We start from the raw sequence: 16,549 nt of genomic DNA, 5'->3' as shown, positions 1-16,549 counted from the left end.
GAACAATGGAATGGACTACTTTGTGAAATAGTGTTTTAGTTCCTATGATGGGAAATGCCAGACTGGATTACTATATGTTGGGTATATTCTAGAACTAGATTGGTTTGGAAATTGTAATAAATGATGAACTCCAAATTTCCTTCTAGATTTCAATTATATGAACAAAGTAGACATGTAATAAACGGTTGTTGAATCAGTGAATCATTTTTTGTATCAGGAATCACATTGATGCAAATTCTAGACTCATGCAACTTGAGATGTCTGAAGTTTATATCTATACTTTTACCTAGGAATTTGAAGTTGTGCTTGCAGTTATTGTTTATAAATAAATTTAAACAATTCAGTCTTTCTGAGATTCTTCTTATCAACCTAGAATGCTAACTATTCCATTTTCAAAAATATTTTGTGATTTTTTTAAAGGTTTATAAAAAAAATTAAAATATTTCTCTCCTTGCAATGTTCCAAATTCTCTCACTTCATAGTTCTTTTTCCCAGCCATACTCAGAGTTATTTGTGGAAACAATGAAATGTATCCTATCTCTTATTTCTTTGATTACTATTTCCCAGTTCTTTTGATCCATTTTATCTTTTGGTCTTACCATTTTTGGGCTTGAACCTCACGGAACCTGGACTTCATTAGAGCTGGAAGGAACCTTAGAAACTCAAACAACGTAGTCTACAATCTTCTCTCACTCCCATTCCCCCTCCTTATTTTGCAAGTGAGGAAACTTAGGCCCAAGAGTTTTAAGTGCCTTGTATAAAGTTGCCCACCTTATTAGTGGAAAGTCTTCTGTCTTCTGGGCTAGTATAATTTCCTTTATATCGTGACATCTTCTTGACCAATAAAACTGTATTGAGCCATTTCTTTTCTACTGGATTAGATGATATTTTCTCATCCTACAATTGATTCAGTATTTCCATTTTCAGTTTGGGTTCACTGTTGGAGAACTCAACTTCTTCCCACTTTTAATCAACAATCATTGTATATCACTGTTACCAAAAGACTGATGTCGTGGTGACTAAATCTCTGGTGGTCATTCTTTCCTTGCTTATATAGGCCTGTCATTATAACAACAAGTGCACAGTTTGTCCATAATCAGAGTCCTTCTAGCTTGACATGATCTGCCAGAGACTTGAATTGGCCCTGCCTTTTAAGTACCCCCGTCTCTTCCAATGTCTCCTCCCATCCAGGGATTGAGATTTTAGTAGAATTTCTTGTAATTACTTTATCAAAGAAGTAAGTGATGTGAAATCCTTTGAGAAAATGTCATGACATAATCTTCTGAAGTTTTTTTTAACAGTACTTATAATTTCCTCTAAAAGGTAATGTTTTGAACTTTCACAAAGAATCATAAACCAACCATGTTAACAAAAGGTAAGTAATTAATAGGCAAGGCTGAAGTTTAAACTCATGCTTGACATTATAGGCAAGAACATATCAAATAATATATGTTGTCAGAAACCCACATAGTCATTTTCCTTTGGGGACAAGAGGAAACAAAATATAGATTAGAACCATAGGGAGTTAGGTTGATTTTTAATAATGAGAGAGAAAATATCAAATTGCTTGCCTTCTCAATGAGGGTGGGAAGAAGGAAGGAGAAAGAGGGAAGGAAAGAATTTGGAACTCAAAATCTGAAAAAAAATGTTTAAATTGTTTTTATATGTAATTGGGGAAAAATAAAATATTAAATTTTAAAAAAGAAAAGAGAAAGAATTGAATTAAAATTTTGCGTAAGTAAAATTGTGTTTATAGAACTTAGAGACTTGTACAGCTCTACACACACACACTTACACACTAATCATTCATAATGGCACATGTACAAGGGGCATATATGCATGTATAAACTATCAGTGTGTGACATGAATTTGCTTCTAATTTTCTTGTGTCTTTTTGGGCTGTTATCTGTAGTGTAGTATATTCCTTAATTGTTTGTTTGTTTGTTTGTTTTTTACTTAATTTATCACATCTACCCTTAAAGCTGTTGTATGTTGTTTTTGCCTTATCTGTTATATACCCCACTTCATTGATCCAGGTACATTTAAATTAAATGTACAATTAAAATATACACATAATGAGGAAGAAAAAAATAGGAATGATGAGGATTATAAAAATTGTAGATTTCCTGAGAGTCTAAAGGCCACAGTTTAGAAAAGTGTGCTATTTATATATGTGACATAAGGATTTCTTTTAAATTTCCATCAGAAAATGATCTTTGCTCCCATCCTATTCTTTATGCTTCATCCTAAAGTGGAAGTATTCCCAAAGCAGGTCCTCTTAGGCTGGAAGAGCTTCAACAATGGGCCTGATGAGTCTCTTTGTGTCTTTGGTGTGATGTTGTTTTTGTTGTGGTGGTGGTTTAGTTATGTCTGACGCTTCATGACACCTTTTGGGATTTTCTTGGAAAAGATACTGGATTGGTTTGCCTTTTCCTTCCCTAGCTCATTTTAAAGATGAGAAAACTGAGGCAAACAGGATTAAGTGACTTCCTCAGGGTCACACAACTAGTAAGTGTCTAAGGCTGGATTTGAACTCAGGTCTTCTTGACTCTAGACCCAGCAGTCTATACACTGCGCTACCCAGCTCAATGTGAGGAAAAACTTCATAATTTATGGTTTCTTTATCAGGTTCTGTCACCTAGGTTCTTCATCAGGCAAGATGATGCATTTTTTGTTCCCCCTAAGCCCCCATCTGCCCTCAGAAACTATCTTACTCTGTTCTAGAGGAACTGTATGATCTACTTTAGGGAGGCCGGGGAAGGGTCCGTATTGACTCATTACAGATCCTTGTGGTAGTGAAGTAAGTGTTTTATTGCAGAACATCCAATTTAATCTCCATTTTAACAGCACTGGATGGAGGTAAGTGCTTTCTGGTTATACTTAATTTGAGTATTTCCTGTTTCAACAACTCTGCTTTGGAGAGAGATATGAACCAACTTTTACCACCCAAAGTTAAAAGTTATGTCATAAATCTTTGTATATTCACACCATTAATGTATTTTGCCCTCCCCCTTACCACTTGCCCCATTATTCAAGGAAATACATGAGTTTTTTCATCTGTCTACCTTATTTCTCTCTTGACAAGCTGTTTTAAATTGTGTCTAAAGCTTTGCTAGGAGTAGTCAAAGGGATATGAATAACCGTATTTCCTGTAAGTGGAGTTGTAATTCTCAGCAAAGTGATAGAAATGCTTAGCTGCTCTGACAGAAACTTCAGGAATTTTACTTGTTGGGAAAATACACTTCCCTTTTCAACAGCTAGCTTCCAAATTTGCCTTTAACATAGTTGGGGGATGGGGAAGGAAAGCAATTTATCCTAGTAATTTTCCAATACCCTCTCACCACCTTTTATTGTTAAATTATCTGCTAAAAATGTGTGTGTGTATGTGTTTGTAGGGTAGTACTGAGAAAATATATTATAGCAAACATTTCTTCTTACTCAAAATTCAGATTTCCTGGTAAATATTCACACAATTTTCCCATGAGATGCACAGCTGCTATAAATTTCATTAGCTATAGACAGTCATTTCTGCTATGTGACATTAAAGTGGATGAATTTCTGTAAGTGTATCCAAATTAAAAAAAAAAGACCAATTGCAAACAACTAACCTGGGTCATTTTAACTACTGATAATGATCTTTTACCTTTTTCGTATCATTAAAATAAAAAAAGTGATATAGTTTTTCCCATTCGAATGTTATTAAATGCCACCTGGACCAAATGGCCTCAGACGTTATTTAATTTCAGAATTGCTGATGTAGTGAGCGTTTTGTTCCTTTGTTAGGGAAGAATTTTCTTCTCACCATCCTGTTCAAAGGTATTAAATTTGGAAAGCGATAGTATTAATATGCTAAATTTGGAAAGCAATAGTTTTAAGATATCTATTTTGTTGAGATTTCTTTTGTATAACTCTTTGACATGTTTTAATTCTTTTTTGATTCATAAGGTAAATTGGAGCTCATACCTGTGCAATTTAAGAGGATTTTCAAAATTGGCTTGTAAGAGTCCCTCTTTTCCCAGGTATTGGTACTCTGCCTAGCCATTCTAAAGTAGGAAATAAATTGACCCAAATCCCTGCCGTATAAGGTCTAGAATACAGACTAAACTCTTTGAGAAGATAAACAATAATGTCAGTGAAAAGTAATTCCTGTTCTACTCTTTTGGTTACAGTCTCCAAGTTCTCCAGAGTCTTAGAAATGGCCAAAGGCAATATTTTCCTACCTTAGACTTTGGCCATTAGCTCTAGGATGAATGCAGCATAATCAACAACAAGACTTTATTAAAAACATATCATGTATGCCCAGGTCTGTGCTAGATATTCTAAGAGAGAAAAAAGGCAGGAACATGGTAATATAAAAGAAATATAAGACTTGTTTCTTGGTCTTAAAGAATTTACAATCTAAATAGTCAGACAAGTCTACAATACAAAATTAATGTATTCAATTGTGTGGTACTGACAAAAACGGCAATAGAACTTCACAGATGGGAAGATTGGTGTGGGTTGGAGTTAGCAAAGCATAAAAATCTCTATCTGGCCACATGCTCTGCTTTTCTGGGATTTTCAGATAAACTTAGTAATGCCCTAATGTCCACATTTCTGATGAGCCTTTTCCTAGCCAGGAATTCTTAATTTGAGATAGGAAGTGATATGGGCTTTCCTGTTCTTGAAGATATAGACAAGGAAGTAGAATCACAAAGAGACAGTTTGCCAGACTAAGTCATGCCAGACTAAGTACGTTTTTTTCTTTTTGGAAGGGTTACTAGATTAGTAAAACAGGAAAATGGCATAAATGTAATATGTCTAGATTTTAACAAAGCATTTAGCAGAGTCTCACTTGTTATTCTTGTGAAAATGATGGCCTTGTGTATGCTAGATAATAGGTTAGTTAAAGGGATTTAGAACTTGTTGATAGACATACCCAAGAATCATCATTAATGGCCATTGCTAACTAGGATAGAGGTATCTGGGAGAAACCATTAGAGATCTGTGCTTTTCAACATTTTTATCAACAATTGGGTTAAAGGTATAGATGACTGTAAGCTTAGCATAAGTTCAACTTAGAAGCTAAAAAAAGGCTGCTATGAATTATTCCACATTAAGTGAAAGTGTTCAGAATAAAATAGGTCTTCTTGCCATTTGCCCTGGTCAGAAAATATCTGGAGTATTGTGTTTAGTTAGGGGGTTTTAGAAGGATATTGATAAATTGGGAGTCATCAGAGTAAGGTGATTAAGATAGTGAAAGACCTCAAACTCATGGTGTAGGAGGATTAGTGAAAGGCACTGGGACTGTTTAGCCTGAAGATGACTTGGAGTTGAGGAATGCTAATCTTCTTTAAATATTTGCAAGGGATAACATGTGGGAAAAAGGGTTAGACTTGTGCTTGTTCCCAAAGATCAGAATCAGGAATGGTGAATGAAGGTAGGGAACTGATTCAAATTTATAAGATTGAGACCCATTCCCTAATTGATAAGTGGTCAGAGGATATTAATAGGCAGTTTTCAGCAGAAGAAATTCAAGCTATTGATAGCCACATTAAAAAAAAAAGAATGGTCTAAATGACTAATAGAAAAATGCATGTTAAAACAATTCTGGCATTCCACTTCACATTCATCACATTGGCAGAGTTGACAAAAAAAGAATGACAAATGCTAGAGGGGCTTTGGGCAAACAGGTACATTAATACACTGATGGTGGAGCTGTGAATAGTCCTATTCTGGAAAACATTTTGGAATTGTGCCCCCCCAAAAGCTGTTAAACTTTGGATGCCTTTGGACTCAGCAGTGCCATTGCTAGATATATACCCCAAAGAGATGAAGGAAGGAGGAAAGGGACCCAGATGTACAAAGATATTTATGTCAGTTCTTTTGTGGTAGTAAAAAATTGGAGACTGAAAGAGATGTCCATCGATTAGAGAATAGCTGAACAAGTAATGTGTTTGAATGTGAAGGGATACTGTTGTGCTATAGGAAATGAGAGGGACAATTTCAGAGAAACCTAGAAGGAGTTGTGAGACCTAATGCAGAATGAAGTGATCTTCTAGAACTCGGGAGAACAATTTATACAATAACAAAACTATAGTAAATTTGAACATTTTAAAGACTTGAGAACTCTGATCAACACAAGTGACCAGCCACAATTCCAGAGGACACATGGTGAAACATGCTGCCTACCCCCTCCTTGATAAGTGATGTGCTTAGAGAACAGATTGAAAAATTGTTGGTTTTTGTTTTTTTTTTGGAAATAGAATTTATGTTGCTTGCTTATACATGTTTATAACAACTCCCCCCCTTTTTTTCTTGCTTTCTTAGTGGTTTGGGGAAGGGAGAAAGTGAGAGGGGGAAGGTGAGAGGGAGAGAATGTACATCATTTGAAAATAAAATAAAGTTTAATATGAAAAAACAATGAATGAAGGTTATAGAGCAAATTCCCTTCAGTTTAAGGAAAAAAAAACCTTATTAACAATTAGAGTTAAAATAATGGGCTGCCTTGAGAAGTTAGAACTTATTGTTGTAGACGTTGCAGAAAGGATTAATTTTCAGTCATATATAGTTTGGGATATATTGCCTCTGAGGACCCATCAAACTCTAAAATACCATGATTCTGTAGTGTCACAGAAGAAAAAAATCTTCATTCATATTTTTGTAAGAAAAAGATATTGGAATGTGTTCAATTACAAAATCCAAATCATGTTTATAAATATGGATTATAATATTTTCTGTATGGTACTGGTATAGTATAGTCATATAGTATCTTTATTCACCATTTAATCATTTTATTATGTTCTTAATATTGAGTTATTTAACCCTTAAGTACTATATTCTATTGCCCTAAGGCACAGGAAGAAAGATATATGGCTAATTTATAATGCATTCTGTTTTCAACATTAAAATTCATTTCTTCTCATGCTTATGAATGTAAATTTTTAAAAACTAAATAACAAAACTGCACTTTTGAAAACAGATCTTATTCCTTGATTAAAGATAGAATTTTACATTATCATTTAATATATACCAGAAATAAAATATAGTCATATAGTCAGAATAAAGTTCCCCCTTTAATTCCTTACTTGATAATTCTTTTCTTTTTATTTAAAACTCAGACTAGTTTTAATCCCCACCCCATTACTACCCCCTATGTTGTGTATACTGGTGCATTAATAAGGCAAAAAATAGGTCAATTCCTATTTAGATATTCAGTGTGTAGGTGGAAATCCTTTGACGGGTTTTCTGGGGAAACCTCTAACACGGGAATTGCTGCTGAGATTCCAAGAGAATAAAATAAATTCTGTCAGTAGCAATATGTATTACAAATAAACACTTTCACACCCACTAAAACAAAACAAAACAAAACAAAACAGGTAGAATGAAAAGGTTTCTAAAATCTAGCAATTAAACAATATCATTGCAAACTTTTAATGCTGTGAATTCACTCTGAGCTTTCACATTCCACTCAGTATGCTCATTTCACAACATTTGCTCATATGGAGATGATATAGAATAAGGTAAAGATAATAATATGGTACTCCATCCTTAATTATTTTATAATTCTATAATATCTATTGTCATTACATAATAATTTAATAGCAATACTATTGAGTATAAACTCCTTTGCAAAATAGAATAAAAGAAGATTATAAAAAAGTATCACCTCAGAGAAGAGTGAGTTTTAGGGGGAGGTAGTTGAACCTACAGAGAGCTTAGTGTGAAATTGAATTAAGTCAGATCATTCTAATATCATTTATTAATGAAATGGGGAGGACAGCAAATAAACGTGACATGGAAAATATTTGATCTGCTAATGTTTCAATAGCTATATATTTTCTTAAATGCTATTAAAACCACCAGGTTTAGACTTCTTTTGCTCCTGTACTTGTACTGTATTAGGATATGAAAATAGGTAGATAAAATTAGGGAATATACATAGGAAATTTTATTAAACTGTTTGACCTAGTGATTTGACTACTGGGAATATATCCCACAGAAGTTTTTGATAACAAGAGAAAAAACCCATATGTGTGTGCATGCGCATGCATGTGCACATGCACACACACGTACACATGTTAACACCAGTATTATTTGAGATAGCAAAAAAAAAATCTGTAAAACAAATATGTGTCTGACTATTCAGAATGGCTAAAAAATATTTGGCATAATACTGCAATAGACTCTTACTGAGCTATAAGAAATGATCAATATGTAAACTTCTATGAAATTGTATCTAAACCAAAGAGCAAAGTCAAAATAATAATATAAAATCATATTCCAAGCCTTCTCCTTCTTTATGATGGTAGCTACTAAATCTTGTGTGAACTTGACTGTGGGTCTACAGTATTTGAATTCTTTCTTTCTGATTGCTTTCAGTGTTTTCTCCTTAACATGGTAGCTCTGAATTTTGGGTATAATATTACTCGGAGTTTTCATTTTGTGATTTTGTGCAAGAGCTAACCAGTAGATTCTTTCAATTTCTACTTTGCCCTCTGGTTCTAAGATATATGGACAGTTTGCCTTTATAATTGCTTGAAATATAATGTCTAGGTTCCTTTTTAATCATGGTTTTTTGGTATTTCTGTAATTTTTAAATTATCTTTTCTCAATCTGTTTTTGGGTCATTTGTTTTTCCTATGTGGCATTTCAGTTTTCTTGTATTTTTCAGTCTTTTGACTTTGTTGTATTGTTTCTTTATATGTCATGGAATCATCAACTTCCACTTGACCAATTATAAATTTTAAGGAGTTATTTACTTCAGTGAGCTTTTGATCTCTTTTTGTGATTTTTAAGGAATTATTTTCTTTAGCATTTTTGTGCCTCCTTTAACAAACTGTTAGTTCTTTTTTTTTGGTAGTTTTCTTGCATTATTTTCATTTCCCCTCTTTTAACCACTTTGATTTAAACATTTTTTCTTCTTTTTTTTAAAGTCTCTTTCTTTAGCTCTTGTAGGAATTCTTGTTGGATTTGATTGATACTAGTTTAGGAATTTGAGACATTGCAGTAGAAGAAAAATCCATCAGGGAGAGAAAATTAAGAAATCAATAGAAACATTACAATTCTTTTTAGAGGAATTTTCTTCTAGTCTTTCTAAGAAATTGCCTCCAGTTCACATGTACAGTTCTATATAGCAGCTCCACTACATAATTTGCAGACTGCAGATCTCAAGGTAACTGAGTGACTATCTTTGAGCACATTGATGTAGAAATCAGAATAGAGTTTTTTAGTGGAGAGAACTTGTAATGATTTATTTTGTAGTGATGTCAGCTGAGAACGTACCTTGTGTTATACAGTACCAGAGATGTCACTGTTTGAAATTTCTACCATCTATAAAACCCTCCTAAGAACCTTAGCCTCACTTTCAATTAATTAGATTCTATGAAGTATTGAGAGCCCCAATTGACAGATACAAATTCTGAAGTTCTGTGATGTCTTCTAAGATTCAAGTAGTACTGTATGACTTGAACTATTCTACAGGAATGAATATTTGGAACTTACACAAATTGCTTTTAAGAATATTAATAAGAATTCAGATTTTAAGATGATGTTCCCTTGAATCTCAGATCATAGGAGGTTGACATAGGAGAGACACAAACATGGTTGCATATAATTAGCACATAAATTATGTATTGTGTGAGAGAGGGCACTTTATTTCAGGGCTTCCTACTTTTCTTCTATCAAATACCCATAATGTCAAGCTTTTGCTGACACCCATCAGATAAATTATCAGACAGGGAAAAAAAATAGAATATTTCAACCCTAAGCTGAACGATTAGAAAGAAGAGTATGTAACAAGCCTTATTTCTCCATGGCCAAATCTGGTACATTTTAAAATGTATGATATTTGGTAGTAATTTGGGATCAAAATAAAGCAAGCAGTCCAAAATATATGGGAAAATGTCTTTTATGTATATGGTACACAGTTTTCTACCTTGTTGTATTTTATTTGACCTTTGTGACAGAAGTGTCATGATTTTATAGCAACTTGGAATTTCAGGGTTTTTTTTTTTAATTGAAAAAAATGTTTTTTTTTTAAATATTCTTCTTAGCCAACAGGTTTACTTTATTTAAATATCAAATTGATCAATGTTCATAATTAACTCTAATTAATAATACAATTATAGTGTCCTTGGATTGGCTATCTTTGTGCATAAAACGTTAGTAACCAATCCTTGCTAAGAAAGGAAAGCTTATCCTTTTTAGGACTCTCTTGCTTGCCTAATGGATCATATAACACAATAAGAGTGCTCCTGAGAACCTTGTTGTGAAAGCAACTTATGATTTCTTTTAAGTGAATCCTATATCCCATCTTTGGTAAACAGGATAAATTAATATATGAAATTATATTCATCATTATATTTATCATCAAGCTAACTACCATAGAGCGTATTTCCAATGTTGGAAGAATAATAGCAGTAGAAGTAGCCAGAAATTCATAGGAGATAAAAATCTAACAAAAGATCACTAGAATAGCAGACTATTTAGCAATAGTCTTCTCTAAACATTTCAAATGATGATTTGTTGTTAACCCATTCCTGTGATTTCATTCATGTAGATCATTCCATGTGTGGAAACTTTGCTCACTGAAAATCAGCCAACTTCTCTGTAATTCACAGCTTTAGACAATTTCCTAGGGAGCTGAGAGGTTAAAAGCCATTCTCCATGCCTTAAAACCAGAACATTGCAGAGGCTGGATTTGAACTCTGGTCTTGCTGCCTTCTCTAAACTTTTTTTCCTCTGTGCCATACAGCATTTTAATAAAACATTAATGATAATGCTGAAAATATTAGCAATACTCAAGAAATTAAGAAGATGTAATTATATTTTTAAAATGTCATAAAATGAAAACATTGAAAATGACAGCATTTGGACATTGCAGAAACTTAATAAATGATCATTTGGTTGTGGCCAAAGGCTCTAACATATGATCTGCTTTGTTCTATTTAGTGCACTAAAAAAGCTACCATCTTTTTAAAGATTCACATCTCAGTTAAGTAAAATGTGTTTTCTCTGTTATGGTATCTTCAGATGTTACATGGAAGGAGCAACTGACAAGAAATACTGACATGCCCCTTCCCTCCTTAGCCAAGAAGGCACACCCTAATGTATGCTGGGACATGGAGTTGTCTAGCAACTAGTGAATTTCTGAGAATGATCAGCAGATGAGTGATGAATGTCGGTGTCAACCTTTCTGTTTCCCACTTAATGTTTTCTTTATTTAACTGATAGCGTCTTCTTCTTGAGCTATCTTTTTGGATCTGGAAAAGTGTTAAAATTCATGTAATTGGGAAGTTCTCTAGCTATAGTATACACAAGATATGTACAAGATGGCAACACTGTATCTGCTGTACTATTTAATGGCATCCTCTATGAGTAGATACTTGTATATCTCAAAGCCTCAACCTGGCAGAATGCAAAGGCAGTCTCCATGTCACCTTTTCTGTCATCTACTTTCCTCCTGCTCTGAATGGGCCATGCCCCCTAACAGGATGCAGTGAAATATATAGCTGTCTCTAGAGCTAGTTGTGGCTCTACTCCCAAACCTCTGCACTCTCACTTCCCTCCCTACCCATCAGGAATCTTAAGACCTTTTGGGGGAAAAAAGGAGATTTCCTTCACCAACAGGGTGGGGTCATCATTTGTTGGTGATTCTGTGGAGGTGATTCATTCTGAATTGTAGAAGTTGGACCAGATAATCTCTGCTGTCCTTTTTAGCTTTGAGTTTTTGTGATTCTGTGACCCTTGCTCCCTAAGTTCAATGTGTGAATTTGTGATTTGCTAATGAAATCTTGAGTTCTGCATTCTATTTGGTAGATTTAGTTCAAAAGAAGAACAAGGCCCATTTTTCTGGAGACTTCCAGAAACTTCAGTCTTTTAGTATGGTGACCTCAAGTTCAAATTATATGTTTACATTTGTAGCACTCCCTTATTTGCACTTCTGTTAGTATTTTGTAGTCTTGGGCTAGACCCTGAAGACCTTAGAAACACACCTAGTATTAGCATTACTCTGCAATTCCAAGGCCTGTCAAGTTTGAGCAGAGAAGGCAGCTTTGGGAAATAAACAAGTGGTTAAGGAGATAATGTCCAAGGATAGAATCCAGACTTCTATCAAAAGATAGGAATTATGGATTCCTGGCCAAAGATGGAGTGTGGCTAAAGAGAGCTATTAAGAACGTATCTGACTTGTCCTACAAATCTAATCCAAAGGACTCTAGACCAAAAGCAAGAGTAGGGAGAACTGCCTATATTCATCAAGCTAGCTACTATAGAGAGTAGTTTCAGTGTTGGAAGAATGATAGCAGTAGAAATAGCCAGAAATTCACAGGAGATAAAAATTAACAAAAGATCAAGTAATAAAGCTCATGGACTCCTCTGACTGCAAACAAACACATGTTAAAGGATCTGAATAGTTTCAAAAAGATTATAAAAGTTTCAACATTCAAAGGAAAAACATGTTTGAAATCATTTCTAGGAAAAGAATCAAAAATTGAAACAACTCCGAGGTTTCACCTCATACTCATCAAACAGCCAAAGATAACCAAAAAAATCCAGAAATAGACATTGTTGAAAGGGCTGTGGGAAGACAGGTATGCTGGTATACCTTTGGTCAAATTCTACAGTAGTCTGGCTGTTCTGGAAAACAATTTGTGTTTATAAGAGAAAATTAACTAAGCTTTTATCAAGTGATCCCAAGAAATTTTTAAAAGGACATATGTATGCCAAAATATTCACAGTACTCTTTGTGGTAGAAAAGAATTGTAAATTAAGAAGATGACCATCAGTTGTGGAATAACATAACAACTGTGGTATGCTCATGTAATAGAATACTATTATATAAAAAGATGAATCCAGAAAAGCAACAACAACAGCATTGTTAAGACTTAGCTGGATTTTATGACTTCTGAAGTCCCTTACAACTCTACTGGCTTCTCAGCTCATTTCCTCAGGTTGGTGCCGGTGTCCCTGAGACATGATGGCAAAGGTCATAGCCAATGGATTTGGTTATATTGGATGCCAAATATAATAACATCAAGAAAGAGATGAAACAAACATTAGAGAAGTCTTTGGATGGCATCTTTAGGCTATACAAAGGACCAGGGAGTGTGATGTGAATTTTACAGTGATACCCACTCTCATACTTTTGATCCTGTCACTGAAATTGCCCTTAAAGACCATCTTGTCAAGCTCATTTTTTGGTATGGCAATAAGTATGGCTATAGCAATCATATAGGAGAGCTCATGGTCTACATGGTCCACCTCCAAGGAGTAAATAGAAAACCATGGATCTTCTTCCCTGCTGAAAGAGCCTATATTTGGGAGCCTACATCCCAAATCAGTGTCTCCACCTCATGGGTCTCGTACCCCACACCCAGACCCTGCCCCAAGGTATCTCTGTATTTGGGAGCGAAGCCTAGTGCTATGTTCTGCACCATCAAGAAAATCAACACCATATTCAGGGGAAAAAAAAATTATAAAACCCATGATCTGTGATGCACAGTTAAGTAAGCAGAATCAATAAAACAATGTACTCACTGACTATGGTAGTGTAAATGAAAAGAATATTAAATGAAAGCCAGTCTCTAAGTAACTGTAATGACCAGTCTCAATCCTGGAAAATGGGTAATGGAGTATATATACCTTCCTTGTATTAGTAGGTTGGTGGGGGACCAAAAATGCAGAATGTTGTATTCAGTATCAGACATAATCACTGTTTTAGTTATCTGTGGTTAAATTACTGATCCCTAATAAGTGAGTCATCTTTTAAATCAGGATTTAATGACCTGTGTTAATATTATTTAACTGGTTGTGTTCAGATTGTTTTCATTGACTATATAAATTATTTTTATATATTCATCAGAATATATGATTTTATATTTTACTACTGAATTTAAACTATAAATACATTTTATACATTCTCAAATAAAGACAATTCCAGCCAGGAGGAAATTGAAGGTTGTCCAAAAACAAATTCTTCCCAAGGCTACTGTTAAAAAAAGGGTTCTAGGGGGTAGAGCCAAGATGGTGGAGGAAAAGCAGTGACTGTCTTGAGCTCTCTCCCACAGCCTTCCAAATACCTGAAAAAATGTCTCTAAACAAATTCTAAAGCAGCAGAACCCACAAAAGACAGAGTGAAACAAATTCCAGTCAAAGACAGCCTGGATGGTTGATCAGAAAGGTATGTCGCTCTGGGTGGGGAGAGGAGTACAGTTCGGCATGGGCACGCAGGCTGCAGCAAACCTAGAGCAGGCCTCAGAGGACTGAATCACAGGCAGCTGTGGCAGTTTCCAGACTTCTCAACCCATGAACGCCACAGACATCTTAGAAGGTCAGTGGAAAAAGTCTGTGACTGTGGTGAGAAAGGAGCTAGGTCTCAGCCTCAAGTCTCGAGCGCAGCCCGGGGCCGAAGCTTTTTCCTGAGCTTCCAGCCCACAGACTGAGGGGAAATCGAGTGGCTGATCAGAGAGGGATTTTAGGGATCTCTTTGCCAGTGCTGAGGCAGGAATCTCTTGCTTTTCCCGTGCTTAGATCTGGGTCACAGTTCTGAGGGGCAGTCCTGGGGCCTGGTCCACCGCGCCAGCATGGTGGAGCTTGTTGTGGCGGTGGAGAGAAAACACCTGTCCCCTTATCATACCACCTTGGAAGCACTGAAAATTTACAGGTCCCTAGAACTATCTCTGGAAAGAACTGTACAAACCCCTGAAGCTTGGGACAGTACACTCTTCACATTGGAAGCAGACTTTTACCTTAACAAAGAATTTAAAACTCAAGTAATTGGCCGGGATCATGAGTAAGCAGCGCAAAAAGAGTCAGACTATGTTATCTTACTTTGGTGAAAAAGAAGATCAAAACATACAACCAGAAGAAGACAACGAAGCCAAAGCTCCTACATCCAAAGCCTCCAAGAAAAATATGAATCAGTCCCAGGCCTTGGAAGAACTCAAAAGGGATTTTGAGAAGCAAGTAAGAGAAGTAGAGGAAAAACTGAGAGTTTTGCAAGAAAATCATGAAAAACAAGTCAACAGTTTGCTAAAGGAGACCCAAAAAAATACTGAAGAAAATAACACCTTAAAAAATAGCCTAACCCAAATGGCAAAAGAGGTCCAAAAAGCCAATGAGGAGAAGAATGCCCTAAACAGAAAAATTGGCCAAATGGAAAAGGAAGTCCAAAAGATTACTGAAGAAAATACTTCCTTAAAAATTAGTATAGAGCAATTGGAAGTTAGTGACTTTATGAGAAATCAAAACACTGTAAAACAAATCCAAAAGAATGATAAATTAGAAAACAAAGTGAAATATCTCATTGGAAAAACAAGTGACCTGGAAAATAGATCCAGGAGAGAGAATTTAAAAATTCTTGGACTATCTGAAAGCCATGATCAAAAAAAGAACCTAGACATCATCTTTCAAGAAATTATCAAGGAAAAGTGCCCTGATATTTTAGAACCAGAGGGCAAAATAGAAATTGAAAGAATCTACCAATCACCTCCTGAATGAGATCCCCAAAGGAAAACTCCTAGGAATATTGTAGCCAAATTCCAGAGTTCCCAGGTCAAAGAGAAAATATTACAAGCAGCCAGAAAGAAACAAACAATTCAAGTATTATGGAAACACAATCAGAATAACACAAGATTTAGCTGCTTCTACATTAAGGGACTGCAGGGCATGGAATATAATATTCCGGAGAGCAAAGGAGATAGGATTACAACCAATAATCACCTACCCAGCAAAACTGAGTATAATCCTTCAGGAGAAAAAATGGTCATTCAGTGAAATTGAGGACTTTCAAGCATTCTTGATGAAAAGACCAGAGTTGAATAGAAAATTTGATTTTCAAATACAAGAATAGAGTGGAACATGAAGAGGTAAACAGGAAAGAGAAATCATAAGAGACTTATTAAGGTTGAACTGTTTCCATTCCTGCATGGAAAGATGATATTTGTAACTCATGAGACCTTTGTCAGTATTAGGGTAGTTAGAGGGGAAAAAATTATATGTATGTATATATAGGTGTAGATAGATAGATAGAGGGCACAGGGTGAGTTGAAAATGAAGGGGTCATATCTGGAGAATAAAATTAAGGGGTGAGAGAGGAATATACTAAGGAAGAAGAAAGGGAGAGGTAGAACGGGGTAAATTGTCCCACAAAAAAAACAAAACAAAACAGAAAAGAAAAGGTTCTTACAGTGGAGGGGAAACGGGGGGAAGGTGAGAGGGAATGAATGAATCTTATTCTCATAGGATTTGACTTAAGGAGGGAATAACATACACACTCAATTGGGTGTGGAAATCTGTCTTACCCTACAGGAAAATAGTGGGGGAAGGAGGCAAGAGAGTAGGGGGATGATAGAGAGGAGGGCAGATTGGGAAAGGGAGTAATCAGAAGCAAGTACTTCTGAGGAGGGACAGGGTCAAAATAAAGAATAGAATAAATGGGTGGGCGAAATAGGATTAAGGGAAATAGAGTTAGTTTTTCACAGCATGTCTACTATAGAAGTGTTTTGCATAACTGCACATATATAACCTATATTGAGTTGCTTGCCTTATCAATGAGGGTGGGTGGGGG

The 16,549-nt window shown here is 35.3% G+C and overlaps 1 protein-coding gene across 5 annotated transcripts in view; it reads left to right on the top strand.

The window, feature by feature from the left end:
* METTL15 (methyltransferase like 15) overlaps nt 1-16,549 on the top strand; it is a 220,964-nt gene that overhangs the window by 106,555 nt on the left and 97,860 nt on the right. The window lies entirely within an intron of this gene.

Source organism: Vombatus ursinus, unplaced genomic scaffold (assembly GCF_900497805.2).
Source record: "Vombatus ursinus unplaced genomic scaffold, bare-nosed wombat genome assembly UNPS02009770.1, whole genome shotgun sequence".
Classification (NCBI taxonomy): Eukaryota; Metazoa; Chordata; class Mammalia; order Diprotodontia; family Vombatidae; genus Vombatus; species Vombatus ursinus.
Note: the sequence above shows the minus strand (reverse complement) of the source record. Positions and strands in the feature narration are given on the sequence as shown.